This window comes from Sycon ciliatum, chromosome 2 (assembly GCF_964019385.1).
Source record: "Sycon ciliatum chromosome 2, ocSycCili1.1, whole genome shotgun sequence".
Lineage (NCBI taxonomy): Eukaryota > Metazoa > Porifera > Calcarea > Leucosolenida > Sycettidae > Sycon > Sycon ciliatum.
Genome location: NC_088644.1, coordinates 33,228,972 through 33,247,529, shown reverse-complemented (window position 1 = coordinate 33,247,529; position 18,558 = coordinate 33,228,972). Strand labels below are relative to the sequence as shown.

Sequence of the window (18,558 nt, the reverse complement as noted above, 5' to 3'; positions counted from 1 at the left end):
TTCCATCACGCTGCAGCAGCTGGCAGCGGAAGATCCGCGCAGTGGAGAAGTCCTTCTTCGAGGAATATTTCACAAAGTTGAGCAAGAACTTTGTAGACCCGGATAAGTTGGCACGAGCGAAGTCTATATGCCACTTCGGCACAACTATTACTATCGCAACTACTGATGATGTGGAGGAAATGGAGGCTCCAGGCTACTGCATTTATGCTACAGAAAGAAGACGTGTCATCAAGGTGGAAACAGGAAGAGCTGGAACTACAAGCGTGCTGAAACTACGCAAGATTTATCCTGGTATTGAAGAGAGGTACAAAAGGAAGTTCTTGTACAAAGAACTGTTAATAACCCAGTATGTACAGAGATGCGAGGAAGAAATTCGACAGAACAAACGAGATCGGTTCATTGCAACCTGAAAGCCTTATTGGTATATGTTCAATAGCTACCATGGTTTTGAACTTGAATATTTTCCAGAAGGCTCACTGGCGCAGATGCCCAGCAGGCGTGACGATTCTGCCTGGTAAATCTGACATCACGAGGTCCAAGGTGTTGCGACCACGAGTTGGCTCATGGACGAGCTGCTCAAAACCATACATGTGGCACATCATCATCATCATCATCATCATCATCATCATCATCATCATCATCATCATCATCATCACAAGCCCATAGCCCTAAGGCCGTCGGGGCGTCACAGAGCAAGCATGAACAAGCGAGCGCGTGCAGCAGCTAGCAAGGACTACAGTCTACACGTCAGGTGCAGTCCATGAAATAATATGATTAACATCCTACTCCCCATGCTAGAGTATAGAGTAGACACACACGTGTGCAGGACGCGACACACCAAAAGACACGAGAGTGAGTTTGGAAGACTGGGAATGTCGGGCAGAGTAGCTGGCCTCAATTGAGTGCGCGGTAACGAATCGTGTGGTCGGTCTTCCGAGGGCAGGAGCTATATATGACCAAGTGGGTCGGCCTGCGCTGAGCAGAAGCGGTTTGTGACCCATGCGAGTTGGTGGGTCGGCCTGCGTTGAGCAGGAGCGGTTTATGACCCATGCGAGTTTAATAGTAGTGCGCGACAGGCCAGTTGCGGAGGAGTGCCCATGCCGACATTCCCATTAGGGCCAGAGGAGATAGCGGGTGATAACAGCCAATATAGATGGTAAGTATGTATTGCACAAGAGCGTTGTTCTAGAGGCATAAAGTCAGACTGATATTGGGGATTAGGATCGACAGAGAACGCTATCTGCATCCTAAGTGAATGTCTTTGCACTTACTCAGTGATCGGCTGGACCATGGTGTCAGGCCGCTCCGCAGCTGTAGGAGGAATGGTCCTGAAAGCATCCATCTTGTTCCGGGACAGGGCATCAGCGATGGTATTGGAAATTCTTGACAGGTGCGATGCTCGGATCAGGAAATTGTGCTTCACACAGATTGAGTACAGGGTGCGGATGAGTGCCATGACTGCAGGAGACCGGCTCGTGCCCGTCTTCAGGCACTCCACGACAGCTTGGTTGTCGCACTGAAACTCCACGCGCAGCCACTTGATCCCTCATGTGGCGCAGGCCACGTCAATGGCGAAGAGCTCCTTGTAGGTAATGCTTAGTTCCAGTTGCTGCGGGGACCAGCCACCTCTGAACCAGTGACCATTGAAGAAGGCTCCAAATCCAATGGTGCCACTTGCGTCGGTTTGCGACTGGAGGTCAGCGCTGGGCATCCACTTCTCTAGCAGGAAAAATGACTTTCCGTTCCATGTTGACAGTCTGGTGCCACAAGCTCAGGTTGCCCTTGGCTGACAGATGCAGCATTCGGTGAGATGACATCTCAGATGTGGCCTTGTCGAGGTCATACAGGGGGCGGAAGAATGTACGGGGGGGGGGGGCGGAATTGCTCTGGAAGCGAACGAGAGGGGGCCCAGGAGTGAGACGGGTTCGCGTTTGAGAACGCAACCAGATATAGCAGCAGAATGGCCTATCGTGAAACCGTCACACAACCCATGCAACACAAAATGAGAGAAGGAGTGATCAGAATGACGGTTAAGGAGCCCGGCTAATCGGCTAACATTGATGGGGTATCCACAGAATGTTTACGGAGCAGACGCTGAGGTGGCGGACTGTCCCCTGCCACATTTGACTTCTGGGTGCTTCCCGCGGCATTGAAGGCACACGTGGGCACGATAGCAGAATGAGTTGTTGCACTGGTCCCTGTTGAAGTTGCGGCAGATAAGCTTCCCAAGATGGGTTGGCGCGCTGGACTGCGGCGGACCTCCACTCCCAGCGCCGTCGGATGGAGGCCCTGGTCTAAAGGGACATCGGGCCTGGGCCACTGGGTGCACCAGAGAACAGCGCGAACATGGCGGGCGACCACGGCTGGTGAATGACGACTGCCACAAATTAGAGTCGATGATAGCCCAGTCGTACGACAGTGGTTGGGAGGCTATGGCGTGCCGGAAACGCCTGTCAGAACTTAGCCATACGTCCACATGATACGAGTTATTTGCATCCAGAATAGTGGCCTGATACGCCAGCAAATCATTTGCCCTATCTGGAGCCGCCGCCACAATTACTCTCGTGTAGACAGTAAACGCCTCGAGCCATGACGCTACATCGTGGACATGGCGGCGCTGGGCCTGAGTTGGCTTCTGTACAAGTTGGACAGAGCGGTTAGCCCCCACAGCTAGCTGGACCACATCGGGCTCCACACCCAGCTCGTCCGGGAGGAGGTCGTCGAAATCAATAAACTCGCCGCGTTCAATTCGCCCGCGGAGTTTATCAGGTAGTACAGAGAGCGACGGACGAGCAGCCGGCGGATGGCCCACTGCATGAACGGAGCTGGAGTTGACAGGCGGCACGACGGCTGCAGCAGATTCCAACTGCTCTACTCGCTCCATCAGGGGCTGGAGGACCTGGCCGACGACCTGAGAAACAGCCGAAGCAAGTACATCACGGGCCACACTCAAAGGCGGCGGCAGAAGAAACTGACGGCGCAACGTCGGAGACAACAGAGGCCGCGGAGGAAGATAATGGAGTCCCGGTTGGTTGACGACGAACAGGAGTTGGCCTGGTTGGTTGGTTTTTTTATTTTATTTCACTTCGCACATTCAAACGGGATGACGACCCAATAAAATGACGGCGAAGGCTTAGCCTAGAAGTGGCTATGGAAGAACATAGTAAAAGCTATGGAAGCACATAGTAAGAGAATAGGATACTAATAACTGCGAGTAAACGGCCTCGCACGCGCATTACTGCCTGCAGCCGAAGTTTGAGTTGCCGCCCCGGGATCAGGGGCCTGGCACATTCAAGGCGGCGGCAGAAGAAACTGACGGCGCAACGTCGGAGACAACAGAATCCGAGTGGGGAGGTATTGGAGTTCTGGGCGGTTGAAGACGAACAGGATTGTAATACTCAAATAATCTCTGGCCGCTGAAGACACGTAGTGTGACGGGACTGAGCTGAGAGAGAACAAGGAAAGCGAACACTAAAGACGGCAGCCAATCGGTAGAACTAGGACTAACACTCTGAAGCGGGACGGGGGCAAACTCAAATCAAAAATCAGAATTTTTGAGTTCAGAATTTGAAAGCTGACTGCACTCTGCAGGCAAAGAAACTGGAAAGACAGCAAGCTCTGTTGTGCGCACAGGAAATCTGCGCATGCGCAGAGCGTGGGCATGTAGTCTATGATACACAGCAGTATGTAGAGAGAGCAAGATTGTGCACACACGTAATCCACTAAGGAGGGTTATGCAACACGGCAACAGCGAAGCAATGGTACGTGACTGTTAACAACGGTTAACTCCTACGTTAACCGAACATAGCCATAACATTCTGGGCCTGCCTAGGCCACGACCTCATGCCATGGGGCACATGTCCTCTGCATATTCGCCTGCACGTGTCGTTCGACTGCTGTGTGGAGCCAGTCTTGGCTGTGCCATGGCCTCGCGTACAGGGGCCTTGGCCAGAAATAATTATTCTCAGTCGTGACTAGGGTGAGGTCCTTAGCGTCCCCAGTTAGGTGGGCAGTCAGTCCTCCTGCCTCCGTGCCGACCGTGGTGTGGAGGCTGCAAGTGTGCACCGTTGCCGTAAGTGTGCACCGTTGCTGCAACTGCACGCTGCCGGGTGGAGCATTTCAAAGATGTAGCATAAATACCGAGGCGCGACAAAACTCTTTCACTTCGCTTTGCATTTGAGTTAGTGGTGAGAGACAGAGTTTTTCTCTTCGCTTGTTGAGTATTCCGTCACGCTGCAGCAGCCTTTGCGAACTCTCCCGAGCGTGATTTGAAGATAGGGTTTGAAACGTGACGTGCTGCTGTTCCCTTCTGCTCCTGTTGGAGGGAAAGTATTTCTGAGGAGTTAATAACGACCAGGCAATGTCAGCAGGAATACAAGCAGTAGAAGTAATGGCAACGGAAGATCCGCGCACAGTGGAGGAGTCCTTCTTCGAGGAATATTTCACAAAGTTTAGCAAGAACTTTGTAGACCCGGATAAGTTGGCACGAGCGAAGTCTATATGCCACTTCGGCACAACTATTACTATCGCAACTACTGATGATGTGGAGGAAATGGAGGTTCCAGGCTACTGCATTTATGCTACAGAAAGAAGACGTGTCATCAAGGTGGAAACAGGAAGCGCCGGAACTACAAGCGTGCTGAAACTACGCAAGATTTATCCTGGTGTTGGAGAGAGGTACAGAAGGAAATTGTTGTATAAAGAACTGCGGATTACCCAGTATGTACAGAGATGCGAGGAAGAAATTCGACAGAACAAACGAGATCGGTTCATTGCAACCTGCAAGCCTTATTGGTATATGTTCAACAGCTACCATGGTTTTGAACTTGAATATTTTCCAGAAGGCTCACTAGCGCAGGTGCCCAGCACTCTGCTGCATGATAATGAGCGACTCGGTTTACTGCGGGATGCTGCTCAAGGTCTTCAATTCCTCAACTCTCTGGGTATTATGCATTCTGACGTAAAGCCTTCAAACTTCTGCGTTAGCATGCGAGCCGACGGCACAAGGATCGCGAAGTTGATCGACCTAGGCTCTGCTAAATTTGCAGGCGAGTTCATCAATAGGTGCCATATGGATGATACTCCTGCATATAGACCGCCTGAACTCTTCCCACGCCTGGACCTAGCCCACACAGGACATGATTGGGTGATGGTAAATCCATCAGCAGACTCCTGGAGGTTTGGACTGTGCATTCTAGAAGTAATGACTCGGCGAAGCTTCCACTCATTATGGAGTGAAGCTGTACCGCATGACGAATTGTACAAGGATTTCATATTGGTGAATGGCCTTATGAAGAGTCGTTCATATATTGAGCCTCTCAAATTTATAGGCCTGTCTACTTCTAGCCTGCCCCATTGTGCGAACAAGCTGATTTTTTATTTGATACGACACAAAGCAGCTGAACGTGTGAACATGGACCAAGTGGTCAATGAGATCAAAGAACACCTTGGCTTTGCTCAAAATGTGATTGCAAGCTCCATCGCTGAACATTAAAGTGATTTTATGGTAGAATCATTTTCTCAAACTTTTCTCTTCATCGTGGTCTTTCTCTTTTCGTTGTAGTTTCCCACCCGCCCTCCCCTTTATTCTCCTTTCTGGATAGGTCCTGCAGGCTACGTTTTGTTCATTTATCTTATGGGGTTATTCTAACCGGTTTTTCCTCAGGGTTGTGCCTCCGCCGGGGTCCTGAGGTTTTTTCCGCCAGCTTCGGGCTGGTTAATTATCCGGCGGCCCCATTCACCACAGCGGTTCACTTTTTGCATCATGTTGGTCTGGTACATACGTGTAAATGTATACTTGTATATGTGTGAGGTGGCATGCCCTTCTTCTTGCTCATGTATACACAACGCTAAGCTCTTCTTCCATCTTCCACCGTGAGTGAACAAAGACCTCACCACTACAGTGGTCCCTCTATAATCCGGCACCATTTGTGCCACGAAAATCTGCTGGATTAGGGAGGGTGCTGGATTAACAAATCTGATCTATTGCTGCAATGTGCATGAAGAGGACATTTGGCTACTGAAAATTGTGCCGGTTTATCGAGGGTGCTGGATTATAAAGTGCCGGATTAGAGAGGGACGACTGTACTGTGATCTGTATCTTTCTGTGGTGTGTGGGTGTGTCTGCGGTGTACGCAGAGGCCAGCTAGCTGGCAAAAACATTGTGTGTTGTTGCTAATGCTGTCTATGTCTCAGTGTGTGCCAGGATATGTGTAGCGAGAAATGTCGTGACACTTCAGTACTACTACTAGGCAGTAGTGGAACGTGAGTGGTAGTCTTAGCCGAGTTTTGAGGGTATCCTGGATTTGGTTTGCAGCGCTGTGGAAATGGCTTGCTGTGGAGGTCCCACACCAGCACTGGATGTTGTATCAAAGGTACGATCTCGTAGCACGCCCTAAACCTTCAAAAATTTAAAAAATTACTTCGGTCTGTGGGAGTCTGTGAGAGAACGCCCACTTGTGCTGTAGTGACGGATTCCAGGGCCACGTTGAGGGGCCCTATCCCACCACCCATGGCTGCTTCTGGACCTTTTTTTAGGTTTGGGTCCCGCGCACGGACAGAATGGGCAAGAAAATGTGAAAAACTTGTGAATGCATTTTGTTGGCTCCTGCAGTCCTGGGTGGCTCGCACACCGTGGTAGGCCTCGACCAAATATGCTTGCGCATATTTCAGCATATTTTCTGAGACAGTTCATATATGGCATATTGAGCGACAAAGGGAATATTGGAATGAAGCCAGCATATAATTCAAATATTCTGAAGAAAATGAGGACAAAACATTCATATTATGAGCAAAATGCGTTCAGAAATGCCTTTTATGGATGAATTTGGAATGGTTGAGGCGTTTGCTACATTTCCCCATGGATGAACACTATCGCTACTGTTGCTGGGGACACACCCCAGCCATACAATTCCGCATGTGTTTTGATTTGCACCATAAGCATGATAGCGTGAAGCCATTGACTATTCCAAGGTTGTAATTTTACTGAAATGATCTACATTTCCTGCTTATGTTGAGCATATTTTGGAATATTTTGGCATATCTTTTTGCATATCTTGCTTAATCTTTGGCATATTATGGACGTTTTCCCTGATATGCGACGAGCATCATATGCTCTTTTTTTAGCATATTTGGTCGAGGCCTACACCGTCGCACTATGCCGGAATTTTTTCCGGCCTCAAAAGCCTGTTAGTGAGGCGCAAGAACTTGTAAATCATGTCCAGAGGGCCAGCATAGTGGTAGGAGTGTGTGGTGAAAATTCACTCAAATCCATGGAGAGACACCAAAGTTACGGTCAATTGAATGCCATATGAAATTTTTGGGTAGGCTGCTACCAAGAATCGTGGATGCTGTCTACGAAATAATTATACACCATTCATGCCCTTAGTCAACAGCAGCTTTAAAACATTCTGACCTGTGATTGGTTTACACTGGCAGTTGCCATGACGACGCAGTAGGCGGGCACCACGCGAGACACCACAAGCCAAGGAAATCTTTCTTGTTTGCAGATCATGCATTCGCTAAATTCCGAGGTTATAATAATTATAGTGTCCATTCGTATTGTCCGTAACGCGTTTCCTGATCATACCCACTTGCAAAGGCGTAGGCAGTATATAAGCCACCCCCGATGATAATAATGTTGTATCACTTCGGTGTTACATATACTAAAATTGGAACGATACAGAGAAGATTAGCATGGCCCCTGCGCAAGGATGACACGCAAATTCGTGAAGCGTTCCATAATTTTTGCCAGTCCAGGCTACAGTGAAGTGCTTGGCACCATGCGGGCGCCGGGCATGGTACTTGAAAGATGCTTTTTCTTCACTATATTATCGGTTTTGTTCAAGTTTGATGAAACAATTTTCAGATTCGTTTATCTGCGACAGTACAAGATGAGGAAGTGAATTTTGAGGTGCCTATGACGTCATCAAGTATAGGAGGCCAACAAAGTGGGGAGGCGTAAAACCCGAAAACGGATTTTTTAATGAGAAACTGAGAAAAGGGCCTATGAATCATTCTGCAAATGTACACCATATGTTATCAACTATCGACTGCCATCCACCCTAGACAACTGTGCATCCCTTACTGGTGCAGCACGGCTTGTACCTGATAGGCGAACTCCTCAAGCGCAAGCTACTACTAGTGTTTGCCTGGAGGTGCCTTCACGGGAAAGCTAGTGCCACGTTGTCTGTACTGTTCGTCAGATCTGCTGGCAGGAGAACCCGTCATCAGAGGTCCAGTGGTCTGCTCAGTCAGCCATCCTCCACTCGCTCTGGCGCTTCTCGGCCGTCCGTCGCAGGATCTGCACTCTGGAACCTGCTGCCGGATGACGTTCGGACCATAGCAAGACAGGAAAAGTTTAGCATAAGTTGCCTACCATATTGTTGCTTAGACTAGCCCTCCACCTAGCTCTTCTCGACCAACCTGTCACCCCTGATACCCGCTTGGCTCCTGTGTCAGATACTTCTTCTTTCGTAATTTTCTAATTCCTGTCCTCTCTTTTCTAAATGCGTCTTATCCATTCGCCTTTATATCATTGGGCCTAGTTCCCGTTTATTGTGCGAATTAAAATAAACCAACCAAAAAACCAAGGCAACTGCTCAGCGCAAGCCCTTAGCAAACACCCAGGGATGACATCACTGCATATGGCTTTGCAGGGATTTATCCGTTCTAGGAGCCTCCAAGTAACTTGACGTCATCTGAGGTGGTTGACTGCAAGGTCAGCATAGAGTCTTGCGGCTGTGCACCAACACGAATGTGAAGCTGTGCTGGACGGGTCACTTACAATGCCGTGGTAGGCGTTGGAGACTTCTGTGATGTGGCACGTAACGTCGGCCGTCGGCTATTGCCAATCAACAAAGCTCGGTTGGACTTCGGTTCAGCGGTGGTACACACACGTCAAGTACACACGGATTACGTGCGACTTAACCTCCCTAGTGGTCCTTAGTATTAGACCTTAGCCTTGACTGTAGCCAGTGTAGGGAGCCAAAGGGCCGGCAAGAAACACATCACGCTAGCTGTCTTTGAATGTACGGCTCGGGACAAGTAGAAAAGAAAATCCTGTCAGCTTTTCCATTCTTTTGGTTGGTATAGTCAAGTATCTAATTCTTACTGGTGTCGTCATCGTCCAGAGCAATTAGCTAGTGTTGCGCTGATTCGAATTGTACTTCAACTGCTTTGTCAAGACTTAGCACCATTCGAGTAAACCAACATGTCACCTGGTGTAGCTGAATTAAGCGCGGCAAAGCCACGCAAAGATGTAGCATAAAAACCGAGGCGCGACAAAACTCTTTCACTTCGCTTTGCATTTGAGTTAGTGGTGAGAGAGAGAGTTTTTCTCTTCGCTTGTTCAGTATTCCATCACGCTGCAGCAGCCTTTGCGAACTCTCCCGGGCGTGATTTGAAGATAGATTTTGAAACGTGAGTGCTGCTGGTCCCTTCTGCTCCCGTTGGAGGGAAAGTATTTCTGATGAGTTAATAACGACCAGGCAATGTCGGCAGGTGTACAAGCAGTAGAAGTAATGGCAACGGAAGATCCGCGCAAAGTGGAGGAGTCCTTCTTCGAGGAATATTTCACAAAGTTTAGCAAGAACTTTGTAGACCCGGATAAGTTGGCACGAGCGAAGTCTATATGCCACTTCGGCACAACTATTACTATCGCAACTACTGATGATGTGGAGGAAATGGAGGTTCCAGGCTACTGCATTTATGCTACAGAAAGAAGACGTGTCATCAAGGTGGAAACAGGAAGAGCTGGAACTACAAGCGTGCTGAAACTACGCAAGATTTATCCTGGTATTGAAGAAAGGTACAAAAGGAAGTTCTTGTATAAAGAACTGTTAATTACCCAGTATGTACAGAGATGTGAGGAAGAAATTCGACAGAACAAACGAGATCGGTTCATTGCAACCTGCAAGCCTTATTGGTATATGTTCAATAGCTACCATGGTTTTGAACTTGAATATTTTCCAGAAGGCTCACTAGCGCAGATGCCCAGCACTCTGCTGCATGATAATGAGCGACTCGGTTTACTGCGGGATGCTGCTCAAGGTCTTCAATTCCTCAACTCTCTAGGTATTATGCATTCTGACGTAAAGACTTCAAACTTCTGCGTAAGCATGCGAGCCAACGGTACAAGGATCGCGAAGTTGATCGACCTAGGTTCTGCTAAATTTGAGGGCGAGTTCATCAATAGGTGCCATATGGATGATACTTCTGCATATAGACCGCCCGAACTCTTCCCACGCCTGGACCTAGCCCACACAGGACACGATTGGGTGATGGTAAATCCATCAGCAGACTCCTGGAGGTTTGGACTGTGCATTCTAGAAGTAATGACTCGGCGAAGCTTCCACTCATTATGGAGTGAAGCTACACAGCAAGACGAATTGTACAAGGCGTTTATATTGGTGAATGGCCTTATGAAGAGCCGTTCATATATTGAGCCTCACAAATTCATAGGCTTGTCTACTTCTAGCCTGCCCCATTGTGCGAACAAGCTGATTTTTTATTTGATACGACACAAAGCAGCTGAACGTGTGAACATGGACCAAGTGGTCAAGGAGATTAATGAACACCTTGGCTTTGCTCAAAATGTGATTGCAAGCTCCATCGCTGAACATTAAAGTGATTTTAGTGTACAATCATGTAAACTCGTACCTAGACTTTTGTACTGTATTCTTCCTTAATTTTTTCCATCCCTGAACATTAAAGTGTTTTTCAATGTAGTGTTATTTTTCGTTGGCTGAGCGTAGGGAATGAAACGAAAAATGTATTTTTTGCCAGCATTTTCACCATAGTAACGGCACCAGGATTGCGTCAGCTGGTTTTCTGTCAGTGTTTTCAAACTTTTCTCTTCATTGTGGTCTTTCTCTTTTCGTTGTAGTTTCCCACCCTATTCTCACTTTCCGGATAGGTCCTGCAGGCTACGTTTTGTTCATTTATCTTATGGGGTTATTCTAACCGGTTTTTCCTCAGGGTTGTGCCTCCGCCGGGGTACTGAGGTTTTTTCCGCCAGCTTCGGGCTGGTTAATTATCCGGCGGCCCCATTCACCACAGTGATTCACATTTTGCATCATGTTGGTCTGGTACATTCGTGTACATATATATGTGTGAGCTGGCATGCCCTTCTTCTTGCTCATGTATACACTACGCTAAGCTCTTCCATCTTCCACCGTGAGTGAACAAAGACCACACTACTACTGTGATCTGTATCTTTCTGTTGTGTGTGGGTTTATCTGTGGTGTACGCAGAGGCCGGCTAGCTGGCAAAAACAGTGTGTGTTGTTGCTAATGCTGTCTATGTCTCAGTGTGTGCCAGGATATGTATAGCGAGAAATGTCGTGACACTTATCAGTTGAAAGTCGTCACTAAATTAGGAAACCAAAACAATCAATGTTATAGCCAAGATGTTAAGGGAGGTTTTACATTCACAGTGACGATAAATCCTAACCGTCCACCTCTCCACGCTGCGCTCTTGGCCCTCATTCACAACACACTCCATAGCGAGGAAGTTCGTTCTTTCCGTAGATGTTCCATTTCCTCCAGACAGCTGTTTCGCTCATTAAGAGCTACTCGGTGGAGGTAGATAACGAATAAATAGAAGTTAAAGGAGTGAGTATATTTATAGGGTATAGTGGCGCAATTGCGCACTTTCTACATAGAAAGTGGCATACCCAAAGAAGTTGAGGGTGAGAAAGGTTCTAAAGGTGATAAAGGCAAAGGAGGAGACAAACCAGCAGGATATACATGAAACCTATAATTGAGCAGAGATTTTGGCAACAAAATTATCCATCGACGTGCTGGTCTTGGCCTGCGTTGGTAATGTTGCCCGAAACACCGCTTTTCAAGAGTTATGGCCGAAAATGTGCCCTTGCAAGGAAAGATTTTTTTGTTGCACGCTGTCATTTCTTGGCAGCACTGTATTTGAATCTGAGCAGACCGTGCGCAACTTGTCGGATCACGGAAACACGCGAAAGTGTGCTTTTGCTCCAAGTCCAAATAGTCCTAAAAAATCACGTGTTTTAGCCACGTATTGGGCTGCACGGCGGCGGGCGAAGCCCACCGCTGTGCAGGGGCCACATTCAAGGCGGCAGAAGAAACTGACGGCGCCACGTCGGAGACAACAGAATCCGAGTGGGGAGGTATTGGAGTTCTGGGCGGTTCAAGATGAACAGGATTTCGCCGCACACGCACATTACGTCCTGTATCCGAAGGTTGAGCTGCCACTTTGGCCGATGGCGTCTTTTGTCTGGTCGAGAAACGAGCCATCGTGAGAATATAATACTCAAATAATCTCTGGCCGCTGAAGACACGTAGCGTGACGGGACTGAGCTGAGAGAGAACAAGGAAAGCGAACACTAAAGACGGCAGCCAATCGGCAGAACTAGGACTGACACTCTGAAGCGGGACGGGGGCAAACTCAAATCAGAAATCAGAATTTTTGAGTTCAGAATTTGAAAGCTGACTACACTCTGCAGGCAAAGAAACTGGAAAGACAGCAAGCTCTGTTGACTGTTGTGCGCACAGGAAATCTGCGCATGCGCAGAGCGTGGGCATGTAGTCAGTATGTAGAGAGAGCAAGATTGTGCACACACGTAATCCACTAAGGAGGGTTATGCAACACTGCAACAGCGAAGCAATGGTACGTGACTGTTAAAGGGGAAGTTAAGGCAAAAATTAAAATTTCACCAGTTGTAGTCTTCGGGGTGCTGAGTCGAATGGTCTTGGTCCGAGAAGGCTGAGACGCTCCCTTCCTACTTGAATCCCAATCTAACTCGCGCACTTCCACCGAAACTGGGTGACTGCGCCCTACTAGATGGGGATTTGTATGCAAAATGCCACTAAAAGCGCCGTTTCGTTCTTATCAAAGCACGGATGACCGCGATTGGCCCATATGTTGTGGTCTTTTGGACGCTGAGTCGACTGGTTTTGGTCCGAAAAGGCTACGATGCAGCGTTCCTCCTTTATTCCCAATCGAACATAGTTGAAGAAGCGGTCACGTGCTCCTGGGTGCCCAAATCACCTGGTCACCACGCCAGCAGGCGACAACTTTCACACCAAGGTTCAACTGACCACTCGTTACACCATGTTCGATTGGGAATAAAGGAGGAATTTCGTCCACGAAATTTGCAATATGCCACTACGGTACCAGCAAGAGTAGGTAAGTTGGCATAGAACAACAGCTATGCAAAGCCATGTTCATCTCCTCTTCACTTTGGAAGGCAGTACAAGCACCCTTCATACCTCGACATTGCCTTGGAGTGGAAGCAAATTCACCATGAGTTTTCCAATTCACTACAATCGATCTCGGGGTGATGATCGTGTCTTCTTCATCACCCCTGCAGCCTGGACAGCCTTTGGGAAGACATGTGTCACTCTCCTGCTCAACAGATTCCTACATCTAGATTTGGTTACCGTCAGGGAACGAAACAGAGCTGCAAAACACCAAAGTAATTGGTTTCTTCCATTCAATTACACTGCTGAGCAAGTGAGCATGCACAGCATGGTGACAGCTAAGCAGTACGCACGTCATCAAGCCCAATTTCCAAATATGGAAGGTGTTATTTATGAAATTTGACACGGTTCCTCTTCTCTGATCGGCTCGAGACATAGCTCATCGGAATCAGTGCCCAATTCTCCTTCGGATAAGCCATACTTATTTTTAGCGTTCAGTTTCCCTTTAACAACGGTTAACTCCTACGTTAACCGAACATTCAAGCCATAACATTCTGGGCCTGCCTCGGCCACGACCTCATGCCATGTGGCACATGTCCTCTGCATATTCGCCTGCACGTGTCGTTCGACTGCTGTGGAGCCAGTCTTGGCTGTGCCATGGCCTCGCGTACAGGGGCGTTGGCCAGAAATAATAATTCTCAGTTGTGACAAGGGTGAGGTCCTTAGCGTCCACAGTTAGGTGGGCAGTCACTCCTCCTGCCTCCGTGCCGACCGTGGTGTGGAGGCTGCAAGTGCGCACCGTTGCTGTAAGTGTGCACCGTTGCTGCAACTGCACGCTGCCGGGTGGAGCATTTCAAAGATGTAGCATAAATACCGAGGCGCGACCAAACTCTTTCACTTCGCTTTGCATTTGAGTTAGTGGTGAGAGACAGAGTTTTTCTCTTCGCTTGTTGAGTATTCCGTCACGCTGCAGCAGCCTTTGCGAACTCTCCCGAGCGTGATTTGAAGATAGGTTTTGAAACGAGACGTGCTGCTGTTCCCTTCTGTTCCCGTTGGAGGGGAAAGTATTTCTGAGGAGTTAATAACGACCAGGCAATGTCAGCAGGAATACAAGCAGTAGAAGTAATGGCAACGGAAGATCCGCGCACAGTGGAGGAGTCCTTCTTCGAGGAATATTTCACAAAGTTTAGCAAGAACTTTGTAGACGCGGATAAGTTGGCACGAGCGAAGTCTATATGCCACTTCGGCACAACTATTACTATCGCAACTACTGATGATGTGGAGGAAATGGAGGTTCCAGGCTACTGCATTTATGCTACAGAAAGAAGACGTGTCATCAAGGTGGAAACAGGAAGAGCTGTAACTACAAGCGTTCTGAAACTACGCAAGATTTATCCTGGTGTTGGAGAGAGGTACAGAAGGAAATTGTTGTATAAAAAACTGCGGATTACCCAGTATGTACAGAGATGCGAGGAAGAAATTCGACAGAACAAACGAGATCGGTTCATTGCAACCTGCAAGCCTTATTGGTATATGTTCAATAGCTACCATGGTTTTGAACTTGAATATTTTCCAGAAGGCTCACTAGCGCAGATGCCCAGCACTCTGCTGCATGATAATGAGCGACTCGGTTTACTGCGGGATGCTGCTCAAGGTCTTCAATTCCTCAACTCTCTGGGTATTATGCATTCTGACGTAAAGCCTTCAAACTTCTGCGTTAGCATGCGAGCCGACGGCACAAGGATCGCGAAGTTGATCGACCTAGGCTCTGCTAAATTTGCAGGCGAGTTCATCAATAGGTGCCATATGGATGATACTCCTGCATATAGACCGCCTGAACTCTTCCCACGTTTGGACCTAGCCCACACAGGACACGATTGGGTGATGGTAAATCCATCAGCAGACTCCTGGAGGTTTGGACTGTGCATTCTAGAAGTAATGACTCGGCGAAGCTTCCACTCATTATGGAGTGAAGCTGTACCGCATGACGAATTGTACATGGATTTCATATTGGTGAATGGCCTTATGAAGAGCCGTTCATATATTGAGCCTCTCAAATTCATAGGCTTGTCTACTTCTAGCCTGCCCCATTGTGCGAACAAGCTGATTTTTTATTTGATACGACACAAAGCAGCTGAACGTGTGAACATGGACCAAGTGGTCAATGAGATCAATGAACACCTTGGCTTTGCTCAAAATGTGATTGCAAGCTCCATCGCTGAACATTAAAGTGATTTTATGGTAGAATCATGTTCTCAAACTTTTCTCTTCATCGTGGTCTTTCTCTTTTCGTTGTAGTTTCCCACCCGCCCTCCCCTTTATTCTCCTTTCTGGATAGGTCCTGCAGGCTACGTTTTGTTCATTTATCTTATGGGGTTATTCTAACCGGTTTTTCCTCAGGGTTGTGCCTCCGCCGGGGTCCTGAGGTTTTTTCCGCCAGCTTCGGGCTGGTTAATTATCCGGCGGCCCCATTCACCACAGCGGTTCACTTTTTGCATCATGTTGGTCTGGTACATACGTGTACATGTATACATGTATATGTGTGAGGTGGCATGCCCTTCTTCTTGCTCAAGTATACACAATGCTAAGCTCTTCTTCCATCTTCCACCGTGAGTGAAAAAGACCACACTACTACTGTGATCTGTATCTTTCTGTGGTGTGTGGGTGTGTCTGTGGTGTACGCAGAGGCCAGCTAGCTGGCAAAAACATTGTGTGTTGTTGCTAATGCTGTCTATGTCTCAGTGTGTGCCAGGATATGTGTAGCGAGAAATGTCGTGACACTTATCAGTTGAAAGTCGTCACTAAATTAGGAAACCAAAACAATCAATGTTATAACCAAAATTTTTAGGGAGTTTTTACATTCACAGTGACGATAAATCTTAACCGTCCACCTCTCCACGCTGCGCTCTTGGAAACACGCGAATGTGCGCAGAATTTTGCTCCAAGTCCAAAAAAAGTCCAAAATAATCACGTGTTTTAAGCGGGATTCACAGAAGCTTTTTTGCGATGCGACAGACGCGAAACGGGGAAAACCCCAAATCGCAGCCATGTCGCACCCCACGCAACTGCCGCAACTGGGCCATCGCAGGCCATCGCAGAAGTTGAGCTTGGCTCAACTTTTGCGATGCGATGCGATGCTACAAGCGATTTGGTGTACGATTTTGACCTTTTCTACAGCAAAGTTGTACAAAGGTGCAAGAGTTGCCTATAAATTTTTACAAGTTGTGTCAAACCGCGCGAATATCATGGTGACGTACCCAAATCAGCAAAACTTTGTCGCATCGCTGACTTCTTCTGTGAATGGTATTTCGCGAGTTCGCATCGCACGCATCCATCGCAGATCGCGTCGCATCGCGTGTCGCATCGCAAAAAAGCTTCTGTGAATCCCGCTTTAGCCACGTACTGGGCTGCACGGCGGCGGGCGAAGCCCACCGCCGTAGCAGGACTTTTGCCAGCACCCTCGTGACGTTGCAGATATGTGGCTTGATGATTGTAGTTGACGTTGATTTAGTGACTTTGGCAAGTTTGAGTCGTGTCAAGAAGTCAGGTAGGAGTCAGTACTAGGCAGTAGTGGAACGTGAGTGGTAGTCTTTGCCGAGTTTTGAGGGTATCCTGGATTTGGTTTGCAGCGCTGTGGAAATGGCTTGCTGTGGAGGTCCCATACCAGCACTGGATGTTGTATCAAAGGTACGATCTCGTAGCACGCCCTAAACCTTCAAAAATTCAAAAATTGACTTCGGTCTGTGGGAGTCTGTGAGAGAACGCCCACTTGTGCTGTAGTGACAGATTCCAGGGCCACGTTGAGGGGCCCTATCCCACCACCCATGGCTGCTTCTGGACCTTTTTTTTAGGTTTGGGTCCCGCGCACGGACAGAATGGGCAAGAAAATGTGAAAAAACTTGTGAATGCATTTTGTTGGCTCCTGGGTGGCTCACACACCGTGGTAGGCCTCGACCAAATATGCTTGCGCATATTTCAGTATATTTTGTGAGACAGTTCATATATGGCATATTGAGCGACAAAGGGAATATTCGAATGAAGCCAGCATATAATTCAAATATTCTGAAGAAAATGAGGACAAAACATTCATATTATGAACAAAATGCGTTCAGAAATGCCTTTTATGGATAAATTTGCCGGGAATGGTTGAGGCGTTTGCTACATTTCCCCATGGATGAACACTATCGCTACTGTTGCTGGGGACACACCCCATCCATACAATTCCGCATGTGTTTTGATTTGCACCATAAGCATGATAGCCGTGAAGCCATTGACTATTCCAAGGTTGTAATTTTACTGAAATGATCTACACTTCCTGCTTATGTCGAGCATATTTTGGAATATATTGGCATATCTTTTTGCATATCTTGCTAAATCTTTGGCATATTATGGACGTTTTCCCTGATATGCGACGAGCATAATATGCTCTTTTTTTAGCATATTTGGTCGAGGCCTACACCGTCGCACTATGCCGGAATTTTTTCCGGCCTCAAAAGCCTGTCAGTGAGGCGCAAGAACTTGTAAGTCATGTCCAGAGGGCCAGCATAGTGGCAGGAGTGTGTGGTGAAAAATTCACTCAAATTCATGGGGAGACACCAAAGTTACGGTCAATTGAATGACATATGAAATTTTTGGGTAGGCTGCTACCAAGAATCGTGGATGCTGTCTACAAAATATACACCATTCATGCCCTAAGTCAACAGCAACTTTTAAAACATTCTGACCTGTGATTGGTTTACACTGGCAGTTGCCATGACGACGCAGTAGGCGGGCATCGCGCGAGACACCACAAGCCAAGGAAATCTTTCTTGTTCGCAGATCATGCATTCGCTAAATTCCTAGGTTATAATAATTATAGTGTCCATTCGTATTGTCCGTAACGCGTTTCATGATCATACCCACTTGCAAAGGCGTAGGCAGTATATAAGCCACTCCCGATGATAATAATATTGTATCACTTCGGTGTTACATATACTAAAATTGGAACGATACAGAGAAGATTAGCATGGCCCCTGCGCAAGGATGACACGCAAATTCGTGAAGCGTTCCATATTTTTGCCAGTCCAGGCTACAGTGAAGTGTTTGGCACCATGCGGGCGCCGGGCATGGTACTTGAAAGATGTTTTTTCTTCACTATTATAGGTTTTGTTGAAGTTTGATGAAACAATTTTGAGATTCGTATATCTGCGACAGTACAAGATGAGGAAGTGAATTTTGAGGTGCCTATGACATCAAGTATAGTAGGCCAACAAAGTGGGGAGGCGTAAAACCCGCAAACGGATTTTTTTTAATGAGAAACTGAGAAAAGGGTCTATGAGTATGAATCATTCTGCAAATGTACACCAAATATTATCAACTATCGACTGCCATCCACCCTAGACAA

The 18,558-nt window shown here is 47.6% G+C and overlaps 2 non-coding genes across 2 annotated transcripts; both read left to right on the top strand.

Annotated features, from left to right (window-relative positions):
* Positions 1-7,641: 7,641 nt before the first annotated feature.
* On the top strand, positions 7,642-7,747 carry LOC135811029 (U6 spliceosomal RNA). The gene has a single exon (XR_010552502.1). It is a non-coding gene; the product is annotated as a U6 spliceosomal RNA (small nuclear RNA).
* A 10,379-nt stretch (positions 7,748-18,126) lies between these two features.
* On the top strand, positions 18,127-18,232 carry LOC135811011 (U6 spliceosomal RNA). The gene has a single exon (XR_010552486.1). It is a non-coding gene; the product is annotated as a U6 spliceosomal RNA (small nuclear RNA).
* The last annotated feature ends 326 nt before the right edge of the window (positions 18,233-18,558 follow it).